Source organism: Leucoraja erinacea, chromosome 30 (genome assembly GCF_028641065.1).
Source record: "Leucoraja erinacea ecotype New England chromosome 30, Leri_hhj_1, whole genome shotgun sequence".
Taxonomy (NCBI): Eukaryota; Metazoa; Chordata; class Chondrichthyes; order Rajiformes; family Rajidae; genus Leucoraja; species Leucoraja erinaceus.
In genome coordinates, this window is record NC_073406.1 from 8,493,258 (window position 1) to 8,508,761 (window position 15,504).

General features: G+C 48.7%; 1 protein-coding gene across 7 annotated transcripts in view; it reads right to left on the reverse strand.

The window, feature by feature from the left end:
- Window positions 1–15,504, reverse strand: part of plch2a (phospholipase C, eta 2a) — a 211,684-nt gene that overhangs the window by 110,541 nt on the left and 85,639 nt on the right. The gene's annotated exons all lie outside the window — the stretch shown is intronic.

Below are 15,504 nucleotides of genomic sequence, written 5' to 3' on the forward strand. Positions count from 1 at the left end.
TAGAGAACATTCTCCAGTGTTGTATCTCCCCTGCCACCCATCACTGTGAGCTGCTTTGTCCTGTCAGGCTTCAGCCCTGTTCGTGTTGTAGACACCTTAATTGATGAAGGCAGTTGGGTGCTGAATCCTCCTCTCATCACAGACTGAGTGAGACAGTGCCTCGTTTGACCATGACTTGCCCTTCCCTCCCTCGAGATAATCACTGACAAGCCCAGGCTGAGCTGCAATGCTCCATCAATGTTGCTCAAGCATCATTGGCCATGGACGCTCAAAATAGTTCATATTCACTCGCTCCAAACCTCTCCGCTGTAATTCTGAAAACAATTTCCATAACACGGATTGACAGCAACTAACCAAGGAATCGGCTTTTATTAAATAACGAGGAAAGGTTATAATTGCTGCATGCCCAGTGCAGTAGGGAATTCAACCTATAGATATTTATTGATAGGACAAGTTTGGAGGGATATGGACCAAGCGCAGGCAGGTGGGACTAGTGTAGCTGGGACATGTTGGCCAGTGTGGGCAAGTTGGGCCGAAGGGCCTGTTTCCACACAGTATCACTCTGTGACCATCTCCAGTGGTCTATATTGCCTACATCTCAGATCAAAGATAAAGGGGTCATATGCTTATTTAAAATTACGCCTTAACCTATTCCCCACCACTATATCATCAGGACTTATATTCCAGGTGCAATCTGTTGCTTAGTTTAGAGATGCAGCACGGAACCAAGCCCTTCGGCCCACCAAGTCCACGCTAACCATCGTTCACCCGTCCACACTGAGTCCCAATTTCGTGTCCACTCACTACGCACTGGGGGATATTTGCAGGGACCAGTTAATCCACAAACCCACACGTCTTTGGGATGTGGGAGGGAACCGCAGCACCCGGAGAAAGCCTGCACTGTCACAGGGGAGCGTGCAAACTCCACACAGACAGCGCCCAAGGTCAGGATCGTTCCCGAGGCTATCACGCTGTAATCATTTTATCTTTACGCTGTAATCTTTAGTGGGACTGATGTTCACCTTTCTGTCTCCACCGTTTCCAACACAACCTTTCATCACTCCCCTCCTCACTGATCACCTCAGATTTTGAGGTTAGCTTGGACCTCCCTGTCATCCAATGAGGCCTCTCTCCATCGATCTGCCCCTAAACAGCCTTCATACTTGAGATTGGTAAATAGTCATTGATGGACCATGGGGCACAGTCTAATTCACAGGATATCGAAGAACTGTTGGCAGTGATGGACTCCAGAAACCCGTAATATATTTGTACTTATTTTGCTACAAGTTACTCGTCTACTTAAAATGTAAATAAGAAATCACATTTATTCCGAGAAATGTCTTTTAAATCAAACTGATGCAAAGCTTTAAGCCTGCACAATGCATTATAATGTCATTGATTGAATGTGAAGTTGTGGATGGGAATCATTGAACAGATTAAATAATAATCATTAAAGAATTGACACTACTGATCATTCACTCAGAGTTATAGAACGTTAAGTTCCATCTTTACAGCAAATGGCTGTTTAATCTGTACCAAGGCACCAAAGTACTTAACTTTTCAGTAACGGTGCGAGTGATTTAAGATTACCGTATAAATATATATTATCTAAAAGCACATCATAGCCAATTAAGTACTTTTGAAGTATATTTACATCTCTTTATACGTGTGGTTGCATATTTGCATCCAGCAACCTCCAAAGACTTACAGGTTTGTAGGCTAATTGGCTTGGTAAAATAGTCCATTGTCCCTAGTGTGTGTGTAGGATAATTTCGAGAGCATCCTTACCAACTGTATATGACAACTGCTCTGTCTCCGACCGGAAATCACTGCAGTGGGTGGTGAAAATTGCCCAACGCATCACCGGTTCCTCACTCCCCTCCATTGAGTCCGTCCAAAGCAAGCAATGTTTGCGGAGGGCACGCAGCATTGTCAAGGACTGCTCTCACCCCAGCCACAGACTGTTACCCTCCTACCATCCGGGAGGCACGACAGGTCTCTCCGTTGCCGGACCAGCAGCTACAGGAACAGCTTCTTCCCTGCGGCTGTTACATTACTTAACTCTGTACCTCGGTGATTGCCAGTCACTCCCCCCCCCCCGGACACTCCTTCCACCAGAAAAATTGTATGTATGTAAATATATTTATTGCTCATATTCTATGTCCACTCTTCTGGGGAGATGCTAACTGCATTCCATTGTCTCTGTACTGTACACTGCACAATGACAATAAAATTTGAATCTGAATCTGAATCTGAATCTGTTAATGCGCAGGGATCGTTGGTCGGCACGGACTTGTTGGGCCGAAGGGCCACTCAGCGGGACAGGCAGCATGTCTGGGGAGAAGGAAAGGGCGACGTTTCGGGTCGACTTTTCAGACTCATTCTGGTTGACTAAAAAAAAGACAAAAGTGTTGTCGTAACTCAGCAGGTCAGGCAGCATCCCCGGAGAGCATGGAAGATGATGTTTCAGGCCGGGACCCTTCTTCAGACGCTTTCCTACCGATACTGAGCGCAGGCTTTGGAGCAGGAAGGAGGTGGCGAGATTCACGCAAGGAATGAAGTAAAATTAATCAGTCAGACAGCGAGCACAATCCACCTGCAGCCACTGCTTATCACCACCCCACAGGTTTGTTTGTTCCAGCTGTTCTTTCATGAAGGTGCTGCCGCTCGCAGAGGCAAACTTCCAAACACATTAGTCCAGCTCTGGAAAGTCACAGGAGACAACCATGAATGGTTCCCCCAGGAGAATGCCGAGAATGTGTTTTTAATTCAAAGGACAATACATGCAGCTTGAATGGCAATCCCTCTGACTGAAAATAAAACGCAGGATAGACAATGCAGGGAGTGTGGATGGAATGCTGGGATCTGCATGTACCATGCTGAACAATGCTGAGAAAGTGCGTCTAACTCAAGGGCCAACCCTGACCACAGTGAGTGACTCACAGGATGTATTGCAATCGTGTGTGAGACTCACAGCATCAATGTCTCCACCATTAAACAAACCAGTTTTCGGCAGTATGTCATGCTAAATATTGCGGAAAGCATTGGTTACAGCAAATTCTATGGAGACAGACCGTATTTTGGCAATGGTACTGAAAACAGCCTGCAGGAGTAGCCCCACCACTAACCAGTACAACACCGACACCTGCGGCATAGTGGCACAGTGGTAGAGCTGCTGCCTCACAGCGCCAGAGACCATAGGTTCAATCCCCACTACGGGTGCTGTCTGTGCAGGAATTTGTACCTTCTCCATGTGATCGCGTGGGTTTTATCCGGGTGCTCCGGTTTCCTCCCACACTACAAAGATGTGCAGGTTTGTCGGTTAATTGGCTTCAGTAAAGATTGTAAATTGTCCCTAGTGTGTAGGATAGTGCTTTGGATATGGGGATGGCTGGTCAGCATGGACTCAGTGGGCAGAAGGGCCTGTTTCCGCGCTGTCTCTCTAAACGAAAGTATCGATCCCGCTGAGTTACTCCAGCCTTTTGTGTCTAAACTAAACATCAGCAGAATGTGAAAGGCATCATTGACTGTATAAATGATCATTTACTCTCCAATAACCTGTTCAACACCAAGTCTGGGAATTTCCAGGGCCACCTGGTACCAACATGGACCATAGAGCTGAATTCTAGAGGTGAGGTAAGGCTGACTTCCCTTGTCATCAAGGTAATGTTTGATACCTGGTTAAACTGATAAGCATCTAGCGGAAAGTATCTTGCATCCCCTGAAGGGCCTGTCCCACTTACGCGATTTTTCGGCGACTTGCCGGCACCCGTAATAGTCGCAGGTACACAAAAAAGCTGGAGAAACTCAGCGGGTGCAGCAGCATCTATGGAGCGAAGGAAAAAGGCAACGTTTCGGCCCGAAACGTTGCCTTTTTCCTTCGCTCCATAGATGCTGCTGCACCCTCTGAGTTTCTCCAGCTTTTTGGAGTACCTTCGATTTTCCAGCATCTGCAGTTCCTTCTTAAACACCCGTAATAGTCGCAGCTGGTCGACGAAAAATTTCAAAATGTTGAAAATCCAGCGGAGACCAGAAAAAGGTACGACTCTTTGGGCGACTACTCACGACCATACAGGCGTCACCTCGTGTAGGTGGGACAGGCCCTTGAGGATTCTCCCCCGAGGAACTGCTTTAATGCACCAAGGCTGTGATGAGTGACCTCCGAGAAGCACGACCAGTTTATTCTGTGCAAAGTATTATTCCGATCATCGGGGTATTATTCCCCAGAGACGACAGTGTGTGTGTGTGTGTTTGCATCGTGTGTCTAAAGTGCAGGAAGTTGCAGCGAAATGTGCAGCAACTGAAGGCTCCATGCAAACACAAAGAGGGGAGTGTGCAGCTTGCAGAACAATGCAGACATGTCGAGGGGAATGCATGGGTCAATGCTTTGAACAACAGTGGCTCATGAGACAAAGCAGAGGACGTGTGCCTCGCAGGTCAACGTACAGAATCGTGTGTGCAGCCTGTGGGTCAATGTGGATACCACACTGATAGCTGTGGGTGTAACTCCCTGGACTATGCGTGGAAAGTGTATGAACTGTGTATTGCAGCTCAGAGGACAGTGTGCTGCACTCAGTAATTAATGTGGAGGAAAGTGTGTGTAACTCAGAACAATACAGAGCGAGAGTTAGTAAAAAATGGGTCAGCAGCAATTACGTTGCCTTGTGTGATGCATAGAAATACACGCACCTCACAGGTCAGTGAAGAAACTCTGCATAGCTCAGTGGGCAATATTTTGACTTTAGAGATACAGCGCGGAAACAGGCTCTTCGGTCCACCGAGTCAGTAGCGACCAGTGATCACCTCATACACTCACGTTATCCTTCGCACTAGATTTACAGTTTTACTGAAGAAAATGAACCCCTACAAACCTGTACGCCTTTGCAGTGTGGCAGGAAACCGGAGCACCTAAAGCAAACCCACTCACCATTTACCTTTCCACTTGGTTCGGTAATCTTCTGCTTCCGTTTGGTGAAACTCCCTGAAACACACTGCGACACACACAACCTGTTTCCAATTTCTGTTGGGGCATCTTCCTGGGAGACTGCACTGAAGCTGTCTCCTGAGACCATTTCTGGGACTCCATGATAAACCTCGCTTGGGATATTGGGCTGGAGTGTCCTAGTGAGGAACTCTGCCCGGGGCAAGTTACTGGCAGGTACTAACATCTCTGTGTCTTTACCAGTTTTCAGTTTAGTTTAATGTCACATATACATCTTACAGAAACATATAACATTCTTAAGGGATTGGACAGGCTAGATGCAGGATAAATGGTCTCCATGTTGGGGGAGTCCAAAAGCAGGGCTCACAGTTTAAGAATAAGGGGTAGGCTATTTCGGACTGAGGTGAGGAAAAACATTTTAACCCAGAGAGTTGTGAGTCTGTGGAATTCTCTGCCACGGAAGGCAGTGGAGGCCAACACACTGGATGTATTCAAAAGAGAGTTAGATATTATTCTTAGGACTAATGGAATCAAGGGATATGCGGAGAAAGCAGGAACGGGGTACTGATTGTGGATGATCAGCCATGATCATAATGAATGGCGGTGCAGGCTCGTAGGGCTGAATGGCCTCTACTACTGCACCTATTTTCTATTGTTTATTGTCTATTGTCTACTCCCCTTCTCCCCATATCCCGTTTTCTCCAAGATCTTCGGTTTCCTCCCACACTCCAAAGACATACAGGTTTGTAGGATGGTGTTAATGTGCGGGGATCGCTGGTCGGCGCGGACCCGGTGGGCCGAAGGGCCTGTTTCCGCACTGTATCTCTAAAACTAAACTAAAACTAAAGCAGTGGGCATCAGGCATGCTCTGATTGAAGTCTAGTCCTAGCTGCAGAAGAGACGGATCTGAGCCCTTGATCTGGGCTGAGGTCAGTTGTGAGCAGCGCAGTGGCTGTCAGAGCAGAATGTTGGAAGCTGATCAATGAACAAAATGGAGCATTTGGTGAGACACAAAACTCGCCTATTAATAGCCCAGCTCCTGGCTGTATCGTGGGCTCCGGCTGGTGTTGGCTCAGGTGGCATGAATAATGTGAGCAAGTTTCACATACCAAAGAAAGAGTCTGTAACAGAAGCAACTTAGATACATTCTAAACTCTCCGTAACACTGTTTACCAGTTGGTCATACCTCGTGTGTGTGTGTGTGGGAATGTGTAGGCGTGAGTGTGTGTAGGTGTGAGTGTGAGTGTGTATGTGTAACTGTGAGTGTGTGTGTATGTGTAGATATGAGTGTGTATATGTGTAGATGTGAGTGTGTGTGTATGTGTAGGGGTGAGTGTATGCAGGCGTGAGTGTGTTTGCATGTGTGAGTGTGTGTGTATGCATAAGCATGAGTGTGTACGTACGTGTGAGTGTGTGTGTGGGCGTGAGTGTGTGTATATGTGTGAATGTGTGGTGTGGTTGTGTGTATGAACGTGTAGTTGCATGCGAGTGTGTGTGTGTGTGTGTTCGAATGTGCTATTTGTGTGTGTGTGTGTGAATGTGTAGTTGTGTGAATGTGTAGTTGTGTGTGTGTGTGTGTGTGTGTGTGTGTGTGTGTGTGTGTGTGTGTGTGTGTGTGTGTGTGTGTGTGTGTGTGTGTGTGTGAATGTGTGTGTGTGTGTGTGTGTGTATGAACGTGTGGTTGCATGCGAGTGTGTGTGTGTGTGAATGTGTGTGTGCGTGTGTGTGTAGTTGTGTGAATGTGTAGTTATGTGTGTGTGTGTGTGTGTGTGTGTGTGTGTGTGTGTGTGTGTGTGTGTGTGTGTGTGTGTGTGTGTGTGTGTGTGTGTGTGTGTGTGTGTGTGTGTGTGTGTGTGTGTGTGTGTGTGTGTGCGCGCGCGCGTATGTACTGAGTTCCGTTCTGAATATGACTGCCCGTCCCGAGTCAGTATAACACCAGTGACCATGTGGGGCCAGGTTGCATGAGTTGGCAAGAGGGCACTGTTAGGTGCGGTCACACAGTGGAATCTCCTCCCCTCATTCACAGAGGATTCATACACCAGCATCGGCATCTACTGAGGGGCGCCCAGATACCCAGGTCAGACACACTGTGGCGTCCTGCCCCATGACGGCAGAAGCTTGTGGCGATGTGCAGCTAATAGTGAGAGCACATTGAACATGCTGCTTGACAAATCACACACGTATACCTCTAATCTAACGGATTTACTATCACAGTCAGCACCACAACCTCTTCTCCGTCTTCTGTTCACGTTGAGCCTTCAACAGGACTGTCACACTGTTGCCATCCCACAGGAGCAAGGAAGCCTTGAGGTCCATCAGGCACTTCAACTGAGCGAGCTGACCTCAGTGCAGATGGGCAGCCCCCTCACACAACCCTATCCCATTCCCAGATACCACCCCCTCTCTCACACACAGCCTGTCCCACTCACTGATCGCACCCACTCTAACAGCCTCTCCAACCCAGATACCACCCCGTCCCACACCCCACTCACTGATAGCACCCACTCTAACAGCCTGTCCCACCCAGATACCAGCTCCCGTTTCTCAGGGGATGGGCATTGTTGACCACACCAGCAATCACTGCCTGTCTGCAGGCAATGGTGAGGGCTGGATGGTATCAGGTGCTCCTTGTGTTACAGGTGGAGCAACAAACACTCTGCTGAAACACTCTACTCGGCGAGTCAAGCAGCATCTGTGGGGGACAAGCAATTGTTGAAACCCCAACATCAGGACTGGACCCGCCGAGTTCCTCCAGCAGATTGCAGTCTCTTGATCTCGTTGATACAGGTGGGTAATAGTTAAATATTAAATATATTCCATTGCAAAGGACATTGAATAATTAGATGGGTTTTTTAATGAGTGACAGCTTCACAATATTAACTTCTAATTTCCAGATTTTTTTCAAATGTAATTTAACTGAACTCATTTGCGACTTCTGAATTACTGCTGTGGTAAAAAACACTGCCTTATTGTCCACGTGGTATCTGCCATCCCCCCTGAGAATCGCTAGTAATCCCATCCCTCATCCTGCCCAAGGCTTCTTCTCAGTAATGTCACCCAAGCACAGGTTGATGGAACTCCAATACACAGAGGAAAATTCTTCAATTAAACCTTCCGCGCACAGCTGTGGCTCATCGGTTGCAACTCGCATCTCTCAGTCTGGTTGTGGTTCAAGACTCGCTCCACACACATGAGCGCAAAACAATAACACGGAACTACAGATGCCGGTTTACCACAGAAAGACACAAGCTGCGATGGGTGTTACAGACTCTCCGTTCATGCGGTGGAAGAGTTTGGAGTACATCGAGCATATGATGACATGTGGTATATGGTTAACATACGATGAGCGTTTGACGACACTGGGCCTGTACTTGCTGGAATTTAGAAGGATGAGTGGGGACCTCATTGAAACATACCAAATAGTGAAAGGCCTGGATAGAGTGGATGTGGAGAGGATGTTTCCACCAGTGGGAGAATCTAGGACCATAGACCATAGCCTCAGAATTAAAGGACGTACCTTTAGAGGGGGAATTTATTTAGCCAGAGGGTGGTAAATCTCTGGAATTCATTGCCACAGAAGGCTGTGGCTGTGGATGTTTTTAAGGCGGAGATTGATGCGATTCTTGATGTGTACGGGTGTCAGGGGTTATGGGGAGAAGGCAGGAGAATGGGCGGATGAATTGTAGGCTGGATAAAGGCTTGAGGGAGAAAGGATGGGGGATGTCAGCTCACAGCCTGCCCTCTCGGTGACCCTGAAGGAGCCTCCGTCAGGGTGGGTGGATGGAGTTCCTGGCCCAGGTGCGTGCAGGAGTACGAGTGACCGACGTCATACATGCACGCCTGCTGCACGGCTCCCCGCAGTCCCTGCCCTGGGGCAGGCACACACACGGAAGAGTGGTGGCAAGTCCGCGCTCGACTCGACCTGCACGCGGGGAGTATCTGACGCGTTTAGCGTTGGGGTTTTGTTGTAATTGTATTCTGGCCCAGGTGAGGTATTGCCCGCTACACCTCGCAGTGGCCACGCACAGCACCTTGTGGCGCCCGGGGAACAAACAGTAACCAAGATGTGATCAGCTAGCAGCTGTAACAGGAAAACAACACGGCACTGTATAAAATTAGACCAACTCATTAAAAATACAACAATTTCTTTAAAAATAAGTATGGAAATTTTTAGACTATCCAATTAAAATCTAACACACAATATGTCACAAAGCTTCCAACACATTGCCATCCAGGAAGGTAGGAGTGGTGTCAGTTCAGTGTTGGAACTGACAGCATTGTGTGGTGTATGATGGGCAGGACCTCTTCTGGTCAGAATTAAAGGGCGTTCTTTTAGGACGGAGATGAGGAGGAATATCTTTATTGGGGAAGTCCAGAACTAGTGGTCACAGTTTAAGGATAAGAGGTAAGTCTTTTAGGACCGAGATGAGAAAATCATTTTTTACACAGAGAGTGGTGAATCTGTGGAATTCTCTGCCACAGAAGGTAGTTGAGGCCACAGTTCATTGGCCATATTTAAGAGGGAGTTAGATGTGGCCCTTGTGGCTAAAGGGATCAGCGGGTATGGAGAGAAGGCAGGGACAGGATACTGAGTTGGATGATCAGCCGTGATCATATCAAATGGCGATGCAGGCTCGAAGGGCCGAATGGCCTACTCCTGCACTTATTTTCTATGTTTCTATGTTTCTATGTTTAGTCAGAGGGTTGTGGATCTGTGGAATTCTTAGCCACAGAAGGCCAGGGGAGGCAAAGTCAGTGGATATATTTAGGGCAGAGATAGATTCTTGATTAGTACGGGTGTCAGAGTTTATGGGGAGAAGGCAGGAGAATGGGGATAGGAGAGAGAGAGATAGATCAGCCAAGAGTGATTGGCGGAGTAGACTTGATGGGCCGAATGGCCTAATTCTACTCCGATCACTTATGAACCCTTCTTCAGAGTCTTTAACCTAGCATTGCCTCCAATTTTTCATTCACCTCACCTGAACCACTGTTCCTCGGCTATGAAGGGAATGGACACTGTTGTAAAATTATGAATGATTTCAGCGAATATTTGTCGTTGCACATCAACTATTGTATCTTTTAATCTAATGCTGTAACAATGTTAGTCAACTCATTCATACCAACGTTACCAATACACATGACAGAGAAAGGTCAATTCATCTGTAAACATGCCTGTTTACAATAGTTAGACCACAGACTTAAAGTTCTCAGATCATATTAAGCACGGTGGCAAAATAATTTGCTGGCAGTTCCATGGTTTTCTTGTACATTTGAGCAGAATTGAACACCTTTGAGCTGTGATGTAGCAAAGATGGGAGACAGGAAGCAGCCACGGTCACTTTGGGGCAACTGGTCAAAGATTCTCCTCCAACACACTCACTGAACACTGATGTGGGCGAGTATATGTGTACCCGTCTCTGGAACACGTCCAACCAATTTGGAACACAACCAATTAGCTTTGGGTAATTAAACGACACTGGAGAAACTTAACAGGTCGGGCAGCACGGTGGTGCAGCGGTAGAGTTGCTGCCTCACAGCGCCAGTGACCCGGGTTTGATCCTGACTACGGGTGCTCTCTGTACGGAGTTTGCACGATCTCTCGTGTGATCACGTAGGTTTTCTCCGGGTGCTCTGGTTTCCTCCCACACTCCAAAGGCAGGCAGATTTGTCGGTTAATTGGCTCTTACACTTGTCCCTAGTGTGTAGCACAGTGCTGGTGTGCGGGATAATCGCTGGTCGGTCAAGACTAGATGGGCCGAAGGGCCTATTTCCGCACTGTATCTTTAATTTCATTCAGTATTTACTATTATTTCCCAACATTTATCAGCACGATCCAGAAGAAAGCACAGAGTGCATTATTACTCGTTCTTAATAGTCAACCAGTCCCGATCTAGACTAGTCATATCGAATAGGAACAGACCCTTCAGCCCACCATGGCCGTACTAGCCTTCAAGCACCAATCTTCCCTAAACCCATTTTTCATCTCATAGAAACATAGAAACATAGAAATTAGGTGCAGGAGTAGGCCATTCGGCCCTTCGAGCCTGCACCGCCATTCAATATGATCATGGCTGATCATCCAACTCAGTATCCCGTACCTGCCTTCTCTCCATACCCCCTGATCCCCTTAGCCACAAGGGCCACATCTAACTCCCTCTTTCAATATAGCCAATGAACTGGCCTCAACTACCCTCTGTGGCAGAGAGTTCCAGAGATTTACCACTCTCTGTGTGAAAATCTCAACCCTCATCAAACCTGACATTACGTAATGCCTAAATAATCAGTCTGAAGAAGGGTCCCGACCTAAAACGTCACTTACTACTTTTCTCGAGAGGTGCTGCCTGACGTGCTGAGTTACACCAGCATTTTGTGTCTATCTTCAGAGTAAACCTGCATCTGCAGTTCCTTCCTACACATTGAGTAATGCCAATTCATTGCATTTATTACTGACGAACAATCCCATGAGAAACAGGAGGGATCTAAAACAGACCAGTTTTATACTCTTGCCTCCATTTACATTGCAACATGGCAGACAGTGAGTTGGGGCGGGGGGTGTGCCACAGCCAAACCCTGATCGTCAACAGATGTTAAAAGGCCCTCAGGAGTAAGGACCCTGGACTGAGCAGTACCTTTGGTGCGGACAACTTCTCACACTCCCACTCATTTTAGACTTTAGGCTTTAGAGACACAGCTCGGAAACAGGCCCTTTGGCCCAGCAAGTCCGTGCCGCCCAGCAAACTCCCTGTACACTAGCAGTATCCTACACACTGCGGCAGTTTACATTTGTTTTACCAAAGTCAATTAACTTACAAATCTGTACGTCTTCGGAGTGTAGGAGGAAACCGGAGCACCCGGGGATCACCCACGCAAGTCACAGGGAGAACGTGCAAACTCCGTGCAGACAGCACCTGCAGTCAGGATCGAACCTGGGTCTCTGGCACTGTAAGGCAGCAACTCTACTGCTGGGCCACCGTGCTGCCCAATACTGGCCCTCACTGGCCTCCCAATTCCTGTGGGTATATCAATGAAGCTTTTGTCCCATGCCTTCCAGCATCCACTTGCTCCGCCACCAGGCTAGAAATATATCCTACACTCAATCCCAACACAAACCATTTAAATTTTACCCACATATATTTTTCTTGAAGATTAGCTTTCATCACACATTAGGTTTAGGTTTTAGCTTTCTCATTGTCACATGTACCAAGGTACAGTGAAAATCGTTGATTTGGATGCTATCCAAAGAGAACAGATATACCATTCATAAATACGATCAGTTCAAACTCAAGTTTGAATGGCAAAGGGGAACATGCAGAATGCAGAATATAGTTCTCATCATTGCAGTGTATTGTAGTGCAACACTTCCAGAGACAAAGGCCACATAGAGAGATTGAAATGGAAACATCACCAATAGTTTCAGAATGGCACTAAGATGTTCTCCCAGCTCCTGCTCTTGGCTGTGTCCAGTGAGTGAGGGACCTTCTGCTACTGGATTGAAGCAGGCAGTCCCCAAACCCACAGAGCTCGGCTGTGCTCCACAGACTCAGCCCAGCCCTGTATCCACAAGACACTGGCTGCCCCACAGGATGGGTCAGTGATGGTGAATGCTGCCCGATGCCCGGTGGCAGTGGCAGAGTTACCCGTCTGACCAGCCACCTCCCGCCCACCCCACCATCTCACCTTCCTCGGGGTTCAGGTTCAGATAGCGGTGCAGATCCTCCATCACCCAGGCCAGCAGCGACCGGTAACGTCCCTGCCCACTGTCGCCCGACTCCAGGGTCACCCTGCTGCCCGCAGCGGTGGTGCCACAAGCCGCCAGTTCCAGGGCTGCACCCTGAGGGAGGGCATCTCGGCAGAGCCAGCAGTGCCGGCTCGGTGCGGGCACGGGCCCACGGTCCATCGCGGCCCCTCTCCGCCCGGGGGCAGCGGGCACGGCCAGGACCGCGGCCACGCTGGGCAGGCAGGACTCCTTCCCCCGGCCAAGGGCAGCATATACGCGGAAGTGTGGCTCTGAGACTGTGCGGCAGCAGACTGTGCCCGTGCAAAACAACTCCAAGGCAACTGTGGGCAGGTTGACAACATCCGCTGGGACCCAGGCTCCCAGCAGTTCACCAGGGAAATGACGGCAAAGGAAGGTTGCGGCACAAACACAAGCTGCAGGAGAACAGCAAGGTTCACACCCAGCACCCGTCCTCCAAACAGTCACTCCATTCATCGACAGGGTTGAAAGGCCGGATTCCTCTTTCACTCTTAGAGAACAGGTTGTCCAGGTATGAGTAACACTGAGGCTGTGGGCAGGTCATGGGGCAGCCCAGCCAATTCAGCAGAGAATGAGGGAGTAATCTACAGACAGTGGCAGGGAGGTAGAGGGGAGGAACTAGTCACTGACAGAAGAGAATAAGGGAGAATACCGCTTACAGTCAGCGATAAGGGCACAAGAAATGAGTGTGAAGAGGGGAAAAATGGGTCAATGTTAGGGAATAAAGTGAGATTACTCAGTCAGTGTTAGAACCTTTCAATTAAAGGGTTAATTCTGGAATTAACTCCTGCAATCTGGGGTTTAATCCTACTCCAGCATTAACCCCCCCCCCTCCCTCCCCCCCTCCCCCCCCCCCCCCAACCATCACCCCCAACTCCTTCCCTGCCCCCCTGCAGCTCCTTCCCATCCACTTGAGGATTAAAATCCACTTCAGGGTTAATTTCCTAAATCCTGGATTAAGATTTACTCCGACTAATCTCTGGTACAAGAGCTGCCACAGCCAGATTTAATGTAACTAACTGCCCGGCCAGGAATCCTGGATGTAAGCAGTGTGTTTATTGATGTTTCTGTAAACGTCCTAATCCTGAGGATTAATAATGTCACAACTGATGAAGATCAATGTGAGGGAGGTAACACTGCTCTTGCTGCATGCAGTGGAAGTCAGCGGTTTCAAGCCCAGCTTCACGAGCAGCAGATGTAAACCCACCTCCTCCCCTGTCCATGGTCCTGAACTCTCCGTCCAGGTAAAGCAGTGGTCTACGTGTAGCTGCAGTTTCTGTCCCCACTGTGGGTTCCACTACACTGGGAAGGCCATAACAAAGTGGATCAATGTGTTATGGAACGTCTCCGTCTTGAGCTTGCCGTTGCCCAACACGTTATTTCTCTACCTTTGGCATCTCCCAGGCTTTTAGACTTTACTTTAGAGATACAGCGTGGAAATAGGCCCTTCGGCCCACCGAGTCCGCACCGTCCACCATACACCAGCATTTTCCTACACAACAGTTACATTTTTTACCAAAGGCGAATTAATCTACAAACCTGGACGTCTCTGGAATGCGGGAGGAAACCGGGGCGCCCGGGGAAAACGCACGCAGTCACGGGGAGAATGTACCAGCTCTTTACAGACAGCACCCACAGTCAGGATCGAACCCGGGTCTCTGGTGATGCAAGGCAGCAATTCTATCACTGTGCCATCGTGCTGCCCGCACGCAATGCCCTCACCCTGCCGCTCACTTTCTCTTCCAGCCAACATCATACCTCTTGCTTTCCTCTCTTCATTTCTGTTTGCAGAGGCCCGTTGCTAGCTGCCCAGCGCTGGGACAACTTGTAGGGGTGTGGCTGGGCTTGGCCTCCACTGCCACTTACCTGGGGTGACTGAGGAAGAATGGCCACGGGTTGGAACTGTCAGTTTCCTGTCCCTCTAAGGCCTGAGACTGCACGGGAACACTGGTCCACCAAACCCCTCCTCTGCCGTTGCCACTACACCTTCCTTCACCACCATCACAACCTGCCACTCATTCACCCACCACTGCCTGTCACCAACCCTCTCCCGCTCCATCCTCACTCCCCCTCTCACCGAAACCCCTGGATGATAATGGGGTTGTGTACAGGTGGATACCTTACTGATAGGGACAGGTACGTCATTGTATAACATGGGTACACTGGTTTGGTTCACGCCTGGTAAATAATGCATGGACGACACTAGCGGGCACTATGGCATGGTTTTAACACTGGATCTGTCACCGTACAACACAGGTACAGCACAGATAAGTCACAGTACAGGTGAGTACCGCACAAATCTGCAATACTGGACCACCTGGACTGTGAACCTCTTCTTCTGAACAAGTATTGACTCAGTGAGATTTCATTGCAGCAGAAGGAGCCAGAATCATTTGTACACCAAGCAGCAGTTCTGATTTTGGAGCTTTTTTCCGAAGATTTTGCTGCGGAAAATCTCACTCAGTCTCTGCTGCTGTAAGCCGCCCTGTGTGTGGGTTAAAGGCAGCACTAACTGAGCATTCTCACAGGTGCACATCACCTCTCTGACTGGTCTGACCACCCCACGGGGAACTGCCCCACGATGATGGTCTTACCACACACCATACACATGTGGTGTATGTTCCACAGGGCGTAGTGGTAGAATCGCAGGCCAAACAGCGCTTGCGGCGCCAGAGACCCGGGTTCGATCCCGCCAACTTGTTCTGTCTGTACGGAGTTTGTACATTCTCCCCGTGACCACATGGGTTTTCTCCAGGTGCTCTGGTTTCCTTCCACATCCCCAAGACGTTTGTAAGTGTAAGTGTAA